Genomic DNA, 18,704 nt, shown 5'->3' on the forward strand with positions numbered 1-18,704 from the left:
ACATTTATTTCTGTAAAAAAAAAAAAAAAATATTTAATCTTTCGCTAATTAATGTAACAGAGAAGTTCATAATTGATGAAAGTAATATCTTGCAACGGAAGACTACTTTCTAAGCAAGCGTATGCCATGAAATATTGTAATACGTACAAAAATTTATTTTTCTCTTTGTAATCAGTTCTATTCCATATTGCATAAGTAACTTTTCGAGGATTAGTGCCAAGTGAGCATGTTATGATTTTTAAAAAGTATCCTCACATTTTGAATTTTTTTTAAAAAAAAATCTACAACCAACTACATTTTTGAGAAGTCACTAAGAATGAATTCTTTTCGTATGTAAAGAAATATAAGTCAATTGTCGTTGAAATCTTGATTTTTTTTTAAATGTTTATTATTATAATCGTTGTTAACCCCGAAATTCGTTCCTTGTCATGCTTTCCAGACGGAGTGCAATCGATATTGGATAAAGTGTGGCATCTTCTACAGAGTTATGAACTTTATATAGTTTAATTCCTATTCTGAAATGACTGGAGCAAGTTTGAAAATGCTCTGGCCATCCGTTTAGGAGTAGAATTTAACAGTGCAATAAGGTGAGCTATAACTCGGGCAAGTTTTCACCATGAAAGGAACAGTATGGTTTAGTAACGTTAGGAAAATGAGCTACAGAAACCATGCCCGCCCTGGCCATTCAAATATACTAGATAGCACATGTTTGAAGTCTAATGCAGATTCCATGTAGTATATTATGATATCGGTGATGAATATAGAAAAAGAATTGCATAGAACAAAATTCGTGTAAATAGTAAATAATCCGAGTACACTTCAGAATCTGAAAGTAGCTTTACCATTATTAACTGAACATTTCGTCTGTCGTAAACGAACTAAAACATTTCACAAAATCTGTTTCTGTGCATTTCATTGGTCCTGCTTTCTCCATTGCACTTCTATTTTTAACAACATCTGGCTGTTTCTCAGTGTTATGCTCGAAAATGTTCTTTCCAATGATTGAAATTAGCAGCACATAATCTTAAAGTACCTTCTATGCCTGCTTCATCCCTTCTATTTTACTGTCACTGGCATTTCCTCGTTTGACTTCCTTCTGGTGCTTGTTTCCCTAATGTTTCCGCATCATATCGTTTCTGTTTTTCCTGATGTGGTGATTAAAGTTCCATCATCGTTGTATATAATTGTAGAGCATATCGTTCAAATTATTCCTTGAGCCTGAGTGTCACATATTTGACCACCATTATCTCACTTTCGGCTCTCTCCCTATATCAGTTGTTATATCTATTGTGGAAAATTTCAAGCCCAGACAGACATTCCCTTGCCTGAAACATAATGCTTTTACAATCAATGAAATCATTCCCTGCAACAAACCGTCTATGCCACATGTAAATGAAGTGTTGTAAAAAGATAACTGTAATATGCTTCCATATACAACATTGATCTACTTAAGTTTTAGAAAGTGCATCTAAGTAAATGTAAGTGACGTGTTGCACTGACAACTGAGTACATTGCAAAATGTGCCATACAGCTTTATTCGAGCCAACTAAATGATTGTAATGAACACTTATTCTTATAATAAAATAACAATGGATCTTTTTGTTTTTTTTCTTCTTCAATATCAACTTTGCAAAATTAATGTCAACCTTTTATTACAGGTTTTAAACAACACTTTCATTTCATAAATCTTATTTAATATACTTTCCAAGGGCAATGAAATCATTAATAAAACGATCATGAAAATAAACTGATATTAATTTATTAAGAAATCATTTTAAATAAAATGATATTATGATGGTACAAAGTATTTTGTAAATCAACAAACTTTTATTTCTTTCGTTTCTTCTCATTCACGTACGACCACTGCTAAAAACAGAAAAGCTTTTCTTCTATGTCGAAAGTAAGTAACAATTAAAGGTACTGAGATATATTTTGTTCACGGATGCAACGTGTAAACGAGTCGATGACACAAAAAACAATTATAATATATGAAAAATACATACATTTATTATGAACAGCATGAATAAATGTTAATATTTTATTAACGGTATTCTCAAATACGTAATGCACAATAATTTTTTTAGCTTTAGATTAGTATTAGGAGATACACAATTAATGTTACAGGTTTACAAGAATGTAATTACGTTCATGCATTCACAAAAAATTATCAATTAAACCACCAAAGTTGCTTTACTGACGTCTGAAGAAAATCAATCCTATTTCAAATATTATAAATTTTGAGCTTAAGTGACGCACTGTGTAGGCAGCAAGTCAGTTCTGCCATCTGGAAAGAGAAAAAGTAATATTGCGATCAGACGATAACCATATAATAATGCAACGTATTATCACAGACGGTTTCTTTGCTGATTACGTACCCCTGAATTGTTATGGAAGTCCTATGAATTCACTTAAAATATAGAGAAAAATGAAGATGATGTAATATTTTATCGCATTTTTAAAAGGAAACTTTGGCTCGTTATTTTTATGAAGCGCAAAAATGGTGGATATAAGGGACTTTATGAATGACAGCAACAGAAATCGTTATACCTGTTGCCCTAAGTCTATTTAGTAAGCGTTCCCTGTCTTATATCCTGGAAAAAGAAATACACTCATGCCACAAATGACCAGTGTTAAAAACGGCGTGATGGGAACTTAGATAGGGGGCTAAAATATATCCTTATTACAATTTTAATGACCCTGGCATACTGTAGTTAAAGAATACATGTATTTCTACCGTGAAAAAATAATAAATAAGAAAAAAAACATTTAGATTGAAGAACACCTAAAACTGCATTTTCAGAAGGGATTGTTTCTAAAACATTTGAAAGAAAAATAAAAAAAACTCCATATTGCTGTTATTCATATCGTCTTATTCGCCTATTAAGAGGTGTGAGAGAACCCTTAGTTTTGAAAACCTGTCGCCCTTGCTTATAATATTTTGTTAATACACTTTAATTCATTATAAATAGTGTTCTTATAACGAAACAATAACTTACCTTTTCCAGAGAATTAACTTAAAAGCCTCATGTACTAGAAAACTGTTATGTGTCTATATAAAGCCACTGAACATCAAGATCTCCACAAAATTAGCGTATCTCAACGCAGCACATATAATGCAGTAAGTAATTATAAATATATATGAGTGTATATTTTTATTGATAACTTTTGAAGACAAATGAAATGAATAAATTAATTCTTTTAGTCGTAGCAAAATTAGTTTTCGTTTTCCTTAGTGAAGAATTTAAGAATTAAATAACACAAATAGTTTCATAATGACAAGAGGGGCCAAAGTAGTTTGTCCTGAAAATGTTTCAAATGAACATATAGAAGTATACATAGCTTTGGAGCGAGTGTTATATCATGTAGATACCTAAAAAAATTATTATATGTGCATAATGCAGTTGAAAAGCAATACGAATTATATGCTAATATTAATAGGATTATCTAGTGAAGTTCCTAATATTATATCTAATTCAGAAATCATTTTTATCACAACTATACATATCCATACATACTTGTTATTACGTCTAATATATACCAAGATAAGAACACTTGGTATAATCAATATTTATTCAAAATGTTGCATGAAATATCAATTACCGAGGAGATAGTGCAAATAGATCCAAATACCACGAAATAAATACTACATACGTATAAGTGACATGCGGAGACGTTTATTAAATGCATATATGTAATTCTGTATAGATTGGATAGCGAATGAATATATGCCACAAGATACAAATTTTCTTTTTCTCAAACATAATACATACATGTAAGATATTTAACGTCACATTGATTAGATATTGAAGCTATTAATTTGGATATCTAATAGATGTGCAAACACCGAACCTGTTAGATGTTTCTATAAATTTATGTATTGCAAATGCCCCGTAAGTGAAACTTTTACCAATACCATTTCTTGCGTGCGGCAAGAGCAGGAAGAAATATTCTACAAATATTTGTTTGCAGAATATTTCTTCCTTTTGTTTATTAGACAACAAATTAGATGTAAGTTTCGTTATGACACTCATTAGTAGTACACACATTTATAGAAATATCTTAAAATATTTTAAAGTTTCTTATTAAAATATAATGTTGAAGTTCCACATAGTTGGAACAATTCCCTGTGTGAGAAGTAAGGTACTTACCATTAATAGAAATAAGGCATACAGTAAGAATGAAGTTTCCCAGTCGATGCAATCATCACCACATCTATTCTTCGAAGTATATCCCAGAAAAAAATCAAGAAAGCATTCAGTACTTCTCTAGGGTCCTGCTAGAAACGTTTTCTTCTGAATACGCTGTTCTTTTAATTTTGCATATTTTCCGTCTTCTTCCACTCTTTTCTTTTATTTGGTCTTACGATGATGAACATCTCCTTTTATGGTACAATCTTATTATCTTTTCGCCACACAATACATTAACTGAATTAGTAAGTGTAAATTATCAGAAATTAACAGACAGACTTTGTGAAAAGCCTAGCAACGAACGTACTTTCAAAATTCAGCAAGAAAATTAGTATCTGTAATATTCTTTTAATTTCCACCTAATCTCATAAAGTACTAACGAGATATTACTTATACTTCATCGATTTAGTTTGCACTTGTTTTTGAGTTAACACAGAACGCCACAATATTCATATGCGCTAATAACGCATGTCTTTAAATACCCCTGACATTTTGATTAGTGTTGATGAAAATCCAAAATAATACTAAAAACAGAAATTCACTGCCAGTTATTTAAATATATAATTCCTTGGTGTTTGTACACATATATAACAATGTGTACTAATCAGAACAAATATACAAGAACAAAAAAAATTCAAACACCTTGGATTTTAAACCTTCTTAAACTTGACGTCGGTTTAAATTTCGCTTTCCAATTATTTTCGTACAATTTATCTGAAAATGATTTTTCCTAGACACGACATTTAACATATTTCGTTTATGAAACAATATTCAATATATAGGGAAGTACACAAATGCGGAAAACCTAATAAGTGGAGAATACAGCAAAATATAACAAAAGTAACAACGTGGATAGGAAATAGGAATGTAGTAAATGCTCGAGGACACACCTTAATGCCAACCGTCTTCTTCAAACCGCAATCTTGAATTTTGTCATTTTCTCAAACAGGAAGCATCAGGTATGTCATGATGTATGCATATTTTTATGAAAAATTAATGAAACTTTGTTTCTGCAGCTTAAACCGTTTTAAAAATCACTATTTCTTTTTTATGTCATTAAAAAAATAGATTAGTCATACAAGTAGAACCACTCATTGTTACAGGATGTGATCAATATGACTCCCATTCCGATCGATTGTCACTTCCATTCTCAGTTCCCAACTGGCAAGAAATATTCGGATTCGGTTCTCGGTGGGAGGTTATATCGTTTAAATCCCACGTGAACTTATACATTCATGACTAATAATGTTTAATATAGCCCTGGTAATTAGCTGGACGCTAAAATCCAAAGTAATCAACATCTTGAGCTGGACTTCTCATATTCTGGCCAAACTATTATACTTGTTTGAGATCATCTACTATATTGTTTGAGGTCAGTATTGTTTACTTGTCAATTTAGTTATCAGCAGAGAAGGGAAAATTCTCTATTGTTACTTTTATTTTTCCTTCCTCATTCTTCCCAAGCAAGAAGCTACACATACGCAAGGGTATTTCGTATTCCGATTATGGGATCTATTCATAATATAAGATTTGTTACAAAGGTTCATGTAACCTATTATCATTTTACGGAAATTCTAAAGAAACGATTCCTCTCCTAAATTTTAATATATTTCGAACTGCTGATCCCATTGCTTTATCCGACATTCAAACTAAGAGAACTAATTGAAACTTAGAAACAATAAAAGCTTCATGTTATTATGATTCATAATCTAATTACTTATGAAGAGATAAGTATAACATATATTTAGTATTTCTAATCACTTTACATTTTTCAACAGTTAAAAGCAACGCTAGAGAGTAGCCTGTTAGAGGCAAATATCACAATGTTATGTAAATATATTCAATTTTCTTATGGATTGTGTTCTGCAGCTCTTATTTACTGTTCTTCTTCAGAGATGCTTGAATATCTTTCTGTTTACATAAGCAAAAAAAAATACACGTACCTCTCCATTGCTAAGAATGTACGTAGGGAACAGACGAATGATTCTTATTCGGAGTCCATTTAAAAACATAAGTGAGTTTGAAACTATTAAAGCACAGATCTTTTGTAATGTATACTAATTTACAATAATAACTTCTGATTAAAATGTAATAATATGTATTCCTATACTGGACGTATTATATGAGCTGTCCTAAGATATTCTCTGATGTAATTTGCAACATTGAAATCACTGCTCATGACGATGATTACATATAATCCTTTGATACACATAGTTAATCTGAAAATTATGTCTTCTAATTTATTCATATTATACTCAATTTTAAATCGTAATTTTATTTTCAATATAATTTTATGTTAATTACTATCTTTACACAAAACCGTGACTCTTCATAACGAACTATAAATTTTTTTAAAGTCATTAATACTGTGCATTAAATCATGTGCTATTTTGGACAACTCAAGGCAAATTACATGTTATAGTAGTGCAAAATCAGTTTTTAATTCTAATCGATGAATTGTGACGTTAACTTTAATTGTAACCGTTACTTATTTCTGCTGTAATTTTTATGTTAATCAATTACTTTTTCATAGTTTTAGATTTCAATTCTTATAACTTAAATTTCTAATTATTTTTTTAAATATGAGTCTATTTTTAATATACATATATAAATATATAGAGTCAGTACAATGGGCTCCCGAAGTTAGCATGTAAACCATGGTTATTTAACAAACAACAGTGCACTTAATATATACACACTATTCAATAATGAAGTAAAGTAACTTTTAAGCTCTCGAAATCATTTTCTGTCACGTAAGATAAAGGAAAGAAACAAGAAAAGTTCTCTGCCACGCTATTCTTACGATGGTGTTTTCGAAATGGAAGAAAGAAACGATACTAACGTGACACTATGGATTTCTTTTGAATTTCCATCTTTTATTCTTAAGTGACCAAGAATAGCTTCGAAACGTTAAAGTAACTTTATTTATTAGGGATTGGTCTATATATGTGCTGTATTATACTTTTTCTACCATCATCGCATATACGTTGACAGGTTTTCCTTTATGCGTGCGTGTATGTATGTATGTATGTATGTATGTGTGTGTTCGTGTTCACTTTCTTGTATCCATATAATACACATATGGAATCGCTATTAATCTATTTGCAAGAATGGGACACTCGAAGTAAACACAGTCATAATGACATCATTTAGAAAAGTAGTTTGAATAACAACGTTTTAACCCATCATGAACGCCATCAGAAGGTAAAGAAAAGAAGATATAATTCTGAGAACCAGATAATTAAAAGACAATTATTAAACGACTTATAATGGTAGATATGCAGACCGTGGTCAATTTTCGTCTGTTAAATATTATACAAATTTCAACTTTTACTCCCTTTTGTGCCCGCTTCTTCGTTCACCTTCACCTAGTGATGTCCCACTACAAATATCACTAAATCCGCACGTTCACGAAAGAAAGATATCCTGTTCAGTTAGAAAATACTTTATTAAAATTACTTTCTAAAGAGTTAACAACTATATAGACTTCTTCTCTGCTCGTATCCAACGTACTGTTACCATTTCGTATAACTCATGCCGTAAATTTCTCTTTCAATTTTCTTTCTTCCCAAAATATCAAATGGATGCACTAAGGAAGATGAGAAGCATTTTACCTGTTCTTGAACATACGGAATGAAGTAGGAAGCCTCAGTAATGAATCTACAGTAAAATCAGTGTTAGAATTTTTATCACCAACAAATTACAACGTTATATAAGAATGAGAAGAAAAACAGTAAGCAATTAACACAATCCTTCCTCACTAATATATTTATTTATTTATTTATTTGTAAAAGAAAAACCAAATACAATCTGCGTAACTCAAACTGTAATAGTTAACAACATTCATACTACCTATGAGAAGGACAGTTGAAAAGAGTTAGCTTGAGCTCTTTATCAAGTGTCATTACTTACATTCCTATGATGAAGCTGAGGAAACAAAGAATGAACTAAAAGACTTTACTTAGAATTTGTTAGAAACTGAATTTATCAAGGACTCGTAGGTTCCGAAGCAAGAGATTACCAAGTCCAAGGTCGGTCAGTAAACTGTGCAATAAAAGTACTATTATATTATAGTCTTCCATCGTTAAATACTAGTATCACTTATTAAGTTCAGTTTATTTTAACGCCCATTTAAGCAACGACATGGACCTACTGATTAACGTGGAATCCGGACTATATGAGCTCCCCCAGGGAATGGATCCCGGTCCGAATCCTAAGCGCTTACCAAAGAAAAAAAAAAAAAAAAAGGAATATATATAAAAGAAAGTAAAAAGTCCAATTTCAGTCATGTTTCAGGTACAAAACATTGTGATGTCATTATTTCCGGCTTACTAACGGTTCTACAATATTTTAATTAAACGTTCAGAAATTTTGTAATATTTTTTTGTTCTACAAGAGATACGCGTGCGAAATTTACTGCAATATTTCATTTAAAATCTAAGAAGAAACATATTCATAAGCAACCGCTCTACAAAAGTTTAAGATTGTCAATGCGCAGTGGATAACGGAACATATTGTTAATTGCAGATGTATGACAAAAGGAAAAATACTCCTACATGTCGAACACAACCCTGATCAAGAACATCATTGACACCTGCACTAATCACTAGACCAGAGGCTATAAGGTGAAAATATTCTATGGCTGTACTCACACACAATAATCCTCAGTAATTTTATCATATAATTTATTAATATAATTAGAATATAAAATTATATATGAATACGAAGTATTTTCCATTACTTATTATAACAAATTTGCCCGCCACAGTGTTTATGTTGTACCCAGTAGAATGTGAACAATTATAAGTGATTACTCAAATACATACACACACACACAAAAAAAAGAAAAAGAAAGAAAACCTTAAGTTACATTTTGAAAACCGAGACTAAAACGGGACTGGCTTTACGAAATGCAAGGCGTGTTTTCAAAGCAACCGCAGAAACTCCAGGTTAAACTAAGAAGAAAACGTATTATCTACTTGACCCCATTATTCACTTCAAAAATCGATCGAAGTATCACGACTTTGGGACAAATCTTGAGCGACAACCAGTGTTAAGAATACTTTTTTTCTCCCCTAAATGTACGGTATAACAAAATCTTGTAACCATTGTAATAAACTTACCAGTTTCTTCCATGCATTTTCGAAATTGCTGTTAGTTCGAAACGGAGACGTTTCTATGCTCCCTTCATTAACAATTCCATTTCAAAAGCCACTATCATTCAGGAGGTTTGAAATAGATTTCTTTCTCTAACTGGCGAGCTGCAGCTGTTACATCATAATTTAGATTATACAAAAACTCTGCATTGTGAAGCATCTTTTTATATTTTGAAATGGATCTATAATGAAAAAAAAACAAGTAAATTAATTAAATAAATACTATTTGTTAGTGTGAACATCATTATATTTCACTAATAAAAGTTCAGATGATTTTATTTGATTCTGTATCATTTATATTTACGTTCTTTCTACTATTTGTTCTCAGAATAAATTCTACTGCACGTATCTAAGCATTTACATATTGGTACATTTAAATTAAATCAGAAAAATAAACACACTGCTGAACAAGACTGCACTTATTTCATATAAAAACACATTTACACGTGACGTTTCGATCTTCTAGCGAAGATCCTCATCAGACGTACACTCCTCATCAGATGTGTACGTCTGATGAGGATCTTCGCTAGAAGATCGAAACGTCACGTGTAAATGTGTTTTTATATGAAATAAGTGCAGTCTTGTTCAGCAGTGTTTATTTTTCTGATTTTATTCCCAAGACGTTGACTATGAGTGTGTGTCAGTTAAATTTAAAGTTGTGAAAAAATCTGCACCGTGACATTCACGGGTCTCGTATTTTAAGTTTATAATGTTGCAAGTGCTAATCTCCATACTTAGGATTGCTAATCTCTATATTTAAGCAATCCTAACCTATGCAAAAGACTAGTTCTCGATAAAAGAGGTATATATTTTTCTCATTTGTCATTCTAAATTGTTCCGAATGTGGATCGATAACAATTAACGCAAACTAAGTCCCGAGACATGAAGATAGTCATTAGGTAAAGAACGATTAATTTGTAGAAAATAAAGGTGATCGCTTATATCGCATGGTTAGGTAGGTGTGCAACACATAAGCCATGCATTATATAACATACGAAGCTTTCTTCTACTATCCTCTTTTATGTATGTACCCACTGCCGCTGACGCGCCTGGTTCCGTACCAAAGCATCCCCTCGTTATCGCTTGTGCCTCCCTGCTTCACTCCTGCCCTGACTCTGTTATATAGCGATCGTCCTTTTATTGACAACCTAGCAAAGTTGGTTCGTGTTTTATGCCCTACGTTTTACGGCATACGTTTACATTGCATTTCGAACAATAATCACCACCAAGTGAGCCAGGGGTATTCGAAAATGTACCTAGTATTTTCGGGGAGAAAGTAAACAATATTCGGTACAGCATTAATGTCAAGCACCGCACCAAAATGCAAACCAGAAAAAAAAAAAAAATTATAAATAAAACTCACTAAAATACGGTAGTGCTTTTAAGGCAATACAAGAGCTTGCGAAATTAAATGTAAAAAAAAAAAAATAAATAAATAAAAAAAAAATAAGAAAATATACATTTACACCGATGAACTGAGCACGCATTCATTCCTTACATGATTACGTGCCTTGTGAAACGCAGTGTAGATCTTGAGATTTTACATATTTATTTTCACGACGTACTTCCTTCTCATGAAATAGTTGGGCACATTTTTAGCTTTTGCCGGACCAGTTTTTTATTTGGGCATTTATTCCGAAGTTGATCTTGCGCCTGGTTGTCGACAAAAATCATAATAAAAGGCTATAAAGAGTAGGGTAAAGTGAGGGATAAGTAGGGTAGAATAGGGTGGGCACCCATTTTGTTAAAATTAAGAAAGTGCAATTTCTCTTGTGTGCGTAACGTTACCAACTAGAGTGTCTCTGTACACCTGCAGCCATATTTAGAATGCAAATGCCAGTTAATTTGCAAGAATCCAACCAGGTGGTAACCTTGCGTAATGTAGTATCGTTGGCTTAGGTTAGGTGTACTTAGGTCGTTAGGTTAGATGTACTTAGTACTCGCCCGCCCAATGCAGAACTTTACCAACCGTTAATCCGTACCAAATGAAGAAAGAATTGTGCAAAGCAACAGTTCGTAAACTCCCCATCTATCATCGCTTGTCCTCTCCTTAGTATAGATTAGAAAGATGGCTATAGCGATGTTTTGTAAATCTGCTATTATATCATTAAAACAATTTCTACTTTTCTGTAACCTCATACATTTAATTCGGCGTCTGTAAATTCATATCAACTGCTGGTGTTTCATAACGGATCTTAATTGGTTTCCCTATACCTGTAAACTTTTCTGAATTGATGTTGTATACAACAGTACATACTTCTTGCTATTTTCGATTAATTTATTATGTTATATGCAAAACACAATCGCAATCACTGTATTACAATTATGTGCAATATTCCAACCTATATCCTTAGCAAATGTGTTCAGGAAATAACTGTTGAAAATTCAATAGTGGTATGTCAAAACGAAAACTATACAGACTTTAAATTGAAAACATTACTACCGGTTAGCGTAAGAGCAACGAAGACTACTTCACCTACTTTTAGAAGGATACAAGAGATTGAGATGTAACTACAAACAATAAATAAATCTATTCTTTTGAAAACACTTTGACTACTATTCTCATATCATATTCTAAACTCTGTACTTCTCACTCTCTTCCGTTATTATCTGTTTCGCAATTTCACCACCAGATGACTACCGATGTTCGTTGGAGGCGATATTTTCATCCAAATACCCATTTTGTCCAAAAGAAAATTCTTAACCCACATAGCTTGTAAATTGAAAGTAGAACAGTTAATAAATAGCAGGATGTTCAGATAATTGTAATGCAAAAGTATTTCATGCGATCAGCACATTTTACAAACACGGACACGGAATGAGGTCCTATATACAATAAGAAGGTTTATGTACAGTTTCACTTTTTCAGGAAAGAAAAGAAAGAAAAACAAGAACATATAAACATGAAATAAATACGGTAAATCTATTGTTTTCAAAACTAATCTGCTACTATTTCCAAATCATATTCTTAACTTCATTTTGTTCCCTTCTCTCCGTATGTTTCATGTGTTGTTTCGGAATTTCGCCACCAGGTGACTCTCGATTTTCGCTGAAGACGGAACTTTCATCCAAAAACCCATTTCGTCCAAAAGCGAATTCTTCATCCACGTAGCTTGTATATTGAAAATAAAAGAGTATATAAACAGCAGGAGGTTAACTGAATTTTAGCGCAAAACTATTTGTTTGTGGGTTGAGTGTTTCGGGAGAAAAAAATGTTTGTACGTACGTTCTTTTGTACGAAAGTTCCTAAACCCTACGAAAAAGCAAAAAAATAAGGGAAATACCTCGTATGAATTTATGAAATCCCTGTGATAGCAGACGACTGCAATGATCCCAACCGGGATAATTTATCGCTACATACTTTACTGCATTTAACGCTTTTAATTCCTTCCTCATGATCAATAGCATTCAGCCCTAATTTCTACTCAGATAGTTGGCAACAATAGTAACAAACTTCGAATCAGTATAGCCAGATCGACTACAATTATGTTATATATTTTTATTATACGTGCGCTTCGTAATTATAGAGCAGACGTCAGTCTACAAAAATGCATCCACTTAAACGGTAAGCATTTATTATCAGTTATTACACACATATTGACAATTCCCCTCTCTTTTCGAGTTTTGCAGAAATCCATCTAAGTGAAATTTAGGTAGAAAAAACAAAAAATGGTGTACAAAAATAATCTTCCTATTCATTTTCTTGTTATCACTCCAAAATTTTCGTTCGCTCCACAAGAAAATAGTGAACTCTTGGTACTTAGCGTAATATCAGAGCACTATTTTGAAAAAATTACAGCTAAAATTTAATTATTTGCATGATGTGACGTGTCTATACGAAATAGTTTTAAATTTTTACAGGCAACAAATTCAATTCAATGTAATATGCCTTTATTTTAGGTATACAAGTGTAAGGTTACCTCCGTAAAATCATTAAAACTGCTTTACAGCTAATAAAATAAGTGACTACATGTAATAGATGACTGTATCACGAGCGCACGTGTAGTTTTCGTACACCGGTACTTTAACAATTTTTCAACTGAAATTCGTTTTTTTCATTTCCAGCCTTCTGAACTCTTCGTTCATGACTTTGTCCATAAGGCATATTTATAGGGAACAAAATTCTATAGGCGACAAATTTAAATACAAAGTAATTAGGTTGTATTTTACGTTCACTAGTTAAAATCACTACACGCGCTTCACGACCGTTAAAATAAATGCATATGAAACATAGCTCTATTACATACTATTGTTCACAGTGTACAAAAACTATATTTTATCTTTACAACTAGAGCATTACTACTTTGGAACCAGGACAAATGCTATTGAAACTCGCCTCGTGAAAATCCACAATTTACTACAACCTAGGCTAGCGCCCATACCCACTATCACAAACGCGCCTGTCCCCTTCGGACTCACCCTCATGTTATATTACGGCCCAATATTTCTGCTCCGCCCTCACTCGGTTACATAGTAATCATTATTTTTTGTACCCACATACCTCACCCGATTTGCGTTTTCTCCTCTGCAGATTCTCTGCTACATATCCGAAAGCCGTATTTATACGTATATAATAAAAGAATTGTCATTTTTCAACAATTACTTGTGGTGCCTCCTTTCAATTTAATGTATCCCAAGTAACATATTTCATGTCGCCTAGTGAAAACCCTGTAAGCAGGGTTTTCCCAAGGGAGCCCAGCCCAAAAAAACCCGGTGGGTTTTTTCGAGTTGCACCGACTTGAAAAAACCCACGTGGGTTTTTGAGCTATTTGTTAGTAAATTATTGCTACAACTAAGGCGATCACATTGAAAGTGATTTTAATCAGATTTTAGACTTTCCTTGGGCGAATTACAGGCTTTCACGTTAAGGTATACAACATTCAACATAACACTTTTATAAAATTCTGAATGCACTAATTTTTTTTTTTATTTACCTTAGCTTGAGATAGTTATTCAACAAATTAATGTATGGATTATGCTGATAGCCTATTTCAAGTAAAATAAGCAATTTTGTACTTTAGAAAATATTTTCCGTGAATAGTGTGCTCGTCGACTTGACTACACCGAAGGACATTATCACTCATAAGTTTCACGGGTTTAAGGTCATAGGTGCCGTTACTAATAGTACATAGGTAAATACATTAGTAAAACTATTAGTACTATTTCTTACCTTTGATTTAAAACACGAGTTCCTTCAACTAAAATTTGATTTTCTCACAATAACAGTTTAGTTCAATTGTTTGCTGCTACTCTTCAAATAAGCATTCTGTAGAATCATCACCAGCTATAGCGTAAAAATTATTGCCAAATTTAAGAAGCTCGGAGTTCCGAAGACTATGTAACGCTTACTATTTCAAGTGCTGAGTTCAAATTTCCGTACTCTTCGAAGTTTTTTATGTACACGCCGTTAAAGAAGTGCTCGGGAAATTCCCAAATTAAACGCAGAAGGATCAGAAATTAATACTTCTATAATAAAACTATTTATTTTACGCTTAAGCTTGCCATACGTCCCGTAAAAAGCGGGATAGTCCCGTTTTTGAACCCGAGTGTCCCGCGTCCCCGTAAATTTAGTCGGGACAAGGAAATGTCCCGTATTTTAACTCCGTTTCATTTCTGCTATCAATATCAGCTTATTCGAAAAGTGAAAAACAAAAAATTCTGACATTGGCTGGGAATTCTCTAATTAGTGAATGAACAGTACGCTGTTGTATGTAACAGTTTCTAGGATGGTATTACACCTCCCTGTTCGACTTGATAGCGAGCGAAATTTGCAATGCTACTTTTTCCATTGCACTTGATGCGAACTCAGATACTCTCCGGAACATTAAAAAAGATGGCTTTCAGTGTTTCTACATTTACAAACACAGGGAAGATGTCTGACTTTTTCTTCAGGAACACATTAGATAAGTTAACAAGAATTATAATCTTTTTCAGAGGCTAGAGGTACAGAATTGTGCTTTGGTTCAGGTCTTAGAAAAGTGTAAATCTGGTGCTGAGAATTACACACGACATAAGGAGAAAAATCACCTTTTCATCAGATTAAACTGACGAACGTAATTTTGGCAAATACAACCATGTAAATAAATATTGCTAAACGCGCGAAGAATATTGAAGGTAGATTGTACCACAGATTTAAATAATTTGCATATTGTTTTCCGATAACGCATTTTTATAGCATGTCTTAAGTTTTTCACTCTGTACAATTAATTACAGGGTACGAACAGAGAAAAGCAGTTGCTGCTTAGTGAACTTTCGCCTATTATGTTCTTGAAAAGATATAAATGAAAGGAAATCTTCTAGTTTAAGTCTCACGGTTATGGGTGCTATGCTCAAGGTGACGGTGATGAGAAATGAATAAAATGACGAAATGAAGAAAGTGGGAGGAAACGTGAGAATAGCGAGAAAACACACGCACAAGGTGTTTGTCCACCCAAAGCTCATTTGTCCCAAGCTGGGATCGAACTAAGAACCCCATGCGCTAGAGGTGAACGCTTCGCCACTGAGGCACCGCGGCCTATTATACTTATGTTCATAAGCAAACTACAATTCACTGCATTGTGTTCCGATCTGAAGTGTCCCGTATTCTCATGGAGAAAATATGGCAGGTTTATTTACGCTGGAAGATGTAAGACATTAAAAAAAAAATATTTCATACAACATGAATTGTATCTTTGTTTTAAATTAATAGACCCCTTTTGGTATTCAAATTAGGCGAACGTCAGTCAGGCTTCACGATGACTTCATCTACATTTGTTCGTTTGTCCGCCGAACTCCTTCATGTCTATGCAGTTAGTGTACGCATCTTCGGCGTGGGACCCGGGTTTGCTTCCCGGAGAGAGCTCATGTGGTTCGGATTCCACGTTAATCAGTAGGTCCCGTCTCATATATCCTCGCTGCTGAAAGGTACGTTAAACTCAATATCAACTCAACTCGTTTGTCTGCCTCTATCACACACTACAGGGTACAACTTTCAGCCTTTTAAGTTAAAATTTTGAGTACAAGCACGAGACACTGTAAATTTCCTGTATAGATTTTGACGGTATACCAACGTAAAATATCAAAATAGCGGCCATTTTTTCAAACCAGCGAGTACCCACGCTACAAAGCGCAATTTTCAGTCTTTTAAGTTGAAATCTTGACGGTGCAAGCCCGAGATATGCTAAATTTCCTGTATAGATTTTCTCGGTGATCGAATGTAAAATTTCAAAATGGCGGCCCTTTTTTTCATAACAGCAGTGAGTACAAAATTGTTGGAACCTGTGAGAATGACAATCTTCAAATATAAATAAAATTTTAACACTTTTACCCTAAAGACACTGAAATATTTCGAAAAAAAAACGATTACACCCGAAAAAACCAATTAAACCCGACAAAAACCATATGGGCCCAGCTGGGTTGGGCTTTTTGAAAAAAGCCCCGGTTTTTTCATACCCTGCCTATAAGGGACAATAAGAATAACATTAGAGACATAATTATATTTTTTCAACTTTTCCTTCTAGTTGCACACTAGAAGAAAACCTTTAGGCTATTAGATGCTATTTTCATTGCTGATTGATTCTTCAAATACGCAATTTCTTAAAATTTACACAAAAAGGACCTCTTAAAGTCAATTTGCACGGGGGAAGTTATGTGCACACCTTATAAATGATTGATGAAGGTAGAGAAAGTAAGTGCACACGTAAAGAAGTATATATTTCTTGAATTTTTGTATGCATCAGTATAATCAATCTGCAAGATATTTTCAGCTTGAAGTATATTTCTCCACAATGTACAGAATTTGTATATTATGTTTACAAGTAAAGTGTTATTAACATGAAAATGCTATCAAGCAAGGGCACCGATTTCTCTAAAAATTTTGGGGGGCGCACTCACACGCACAAAGTATATATAAGGATGTTAATAGAAATTGCATTCAAATTATGCCAAATATTGTATATTCATAAATACACTAGGGGAGCCCACATGAGCTTTAGGAGGGCCAGGTTCCCCCAGTAGGATCGGCGCCCTTGAGAACAAGTGCTATTTAAACTCCTATTATTACTGGAACCTACTTTCCACTACCTTTGTTTACGTGCATACGCTCCAGCATCATCTTGACCTGACTCTGTTACATAGCATCCGTGGTTTTTAGTGGCACCTAGCACTGGTTGCTTTCTCTGTTTTTGCACTGTAGTATTTGTCCCACACATACAGAAAGCCATATTTATAAACAAATCTTAGAATAATTGTTGATTTTAAACAATTAAGACTTTGTGATCCCTTGAATTTTATGTATACCAAATGAGATATGTCGGCCAGCGAAAACCTTTCAGCTGGCAATAAGAGTGATAATTTTTCGCTATTTTCTTTCTTTCTGTTCTCCAAAATATTTTTACTACGTGACTTCATATTATCTTTTACACAGGGTTGGCAAAAACCATGGTTTTTATTAAAAAAACGGTTTTTTTCGTTTAAACCAGGTTTTTATGGTTTAAATGATTTGCTCTATATATTCATACCATATATGGACAGAAATAAGTTTGTTTCGCCTTGATGTTATTATGCAACAACCGGGTTATGCTGGAAGGGGTCACATAAGCTTAAAGCGGAATAAAAACCGCTTCTCGAATTACATCCGAGAGAAATTGTCCTCCATTTGAACTCGGAACCAGAACTAATTGGCCACAATTGCGATATATCTCCCGACTCACTCACGAAGGAATCCTGATAAAAAAAAAAATACGTTGTACTGATCTTTACATGCTTCTTAATATAACTGTCAAGAGTCATTTCAGAAGGACAAAAAGATAAACAGTTGCACAAGTGAAACCATTACACAGAATTAATTACATATGAACAATTTCAAAGTACGACGGAGTACAGAAGAACTAATTTAGTCCAAGTTAGTTAACAACGACTTTTATTGGTCCAAATTAAAGAAATACACCGACTTAATCTGCATATCAATAAGAAAAGGGAATAAAGGTACGAATTATTTGAGTCCACTTTGGCTTAGACTCATTTATACATAAATATATACCAAAGATACTTATTTCACTAAATGCCTCTCGAGGGGTCTGTATGACCCCCCCCCCCACACACACACATACAAAAAGTACGGCATTTTCGATGTATTTTATCAATAGTAAACATTGAAACGAAACAATATTTAGAATTTTTCTTCGATTGCAATTACATAACAATAATAACAACTACAAAAAAAAAAATAAATAAATAAATAAATAAACATTTATAAACTTGTAAAAAAAATTTGCTTTTGTACTATAATCTTTTTGAGTAATGAATGGGGAATTTAGATCTGAATATAATACGAATAATATACGAGAGTGAAACGTGATAACCCACAAATGTGTGTGCATCA

The 18,704-nt window shown here is 33.1% G+C and overlaps 1 long non-coding RNA gene across 1 annotated transcript; it reads right to left on the bottom strand.

The window, feature by feature from the left end:
• Positions 1-1,729: 1,729 nt before the first annotated feature.
• LOC145660741 (uncharacterized) lies at positions 1,730-12,165 on the bottom strand. Its single transcript, XR_014126877.1, has 3 exons — positions 11,824-12,165; positions 9,311-9,525; positions 1,730-2,284 (listed from the first exon to the last, which is right to left on the bottom strand). It is a non-coding gene; the product is annotated as an uncharacterized LOC145660741 (long non-coding RNA).
• Positions 12,166-18,704: the final 6,539 nt, after the last annotated feature.

This window comes from Thermobia domestica, chromosome 9 (genome assembly GCF_964235325.1).
Source record: "Thermobia domestica chromosome 9, izTheDome1.hap1.1, whole genome shotgun sequence".
NCBI lineage: Eukaryota > Metazoa > Arthropoda > Insecta > Zygentoma > Lepismatidae > Thermobia > Thermobia domestica.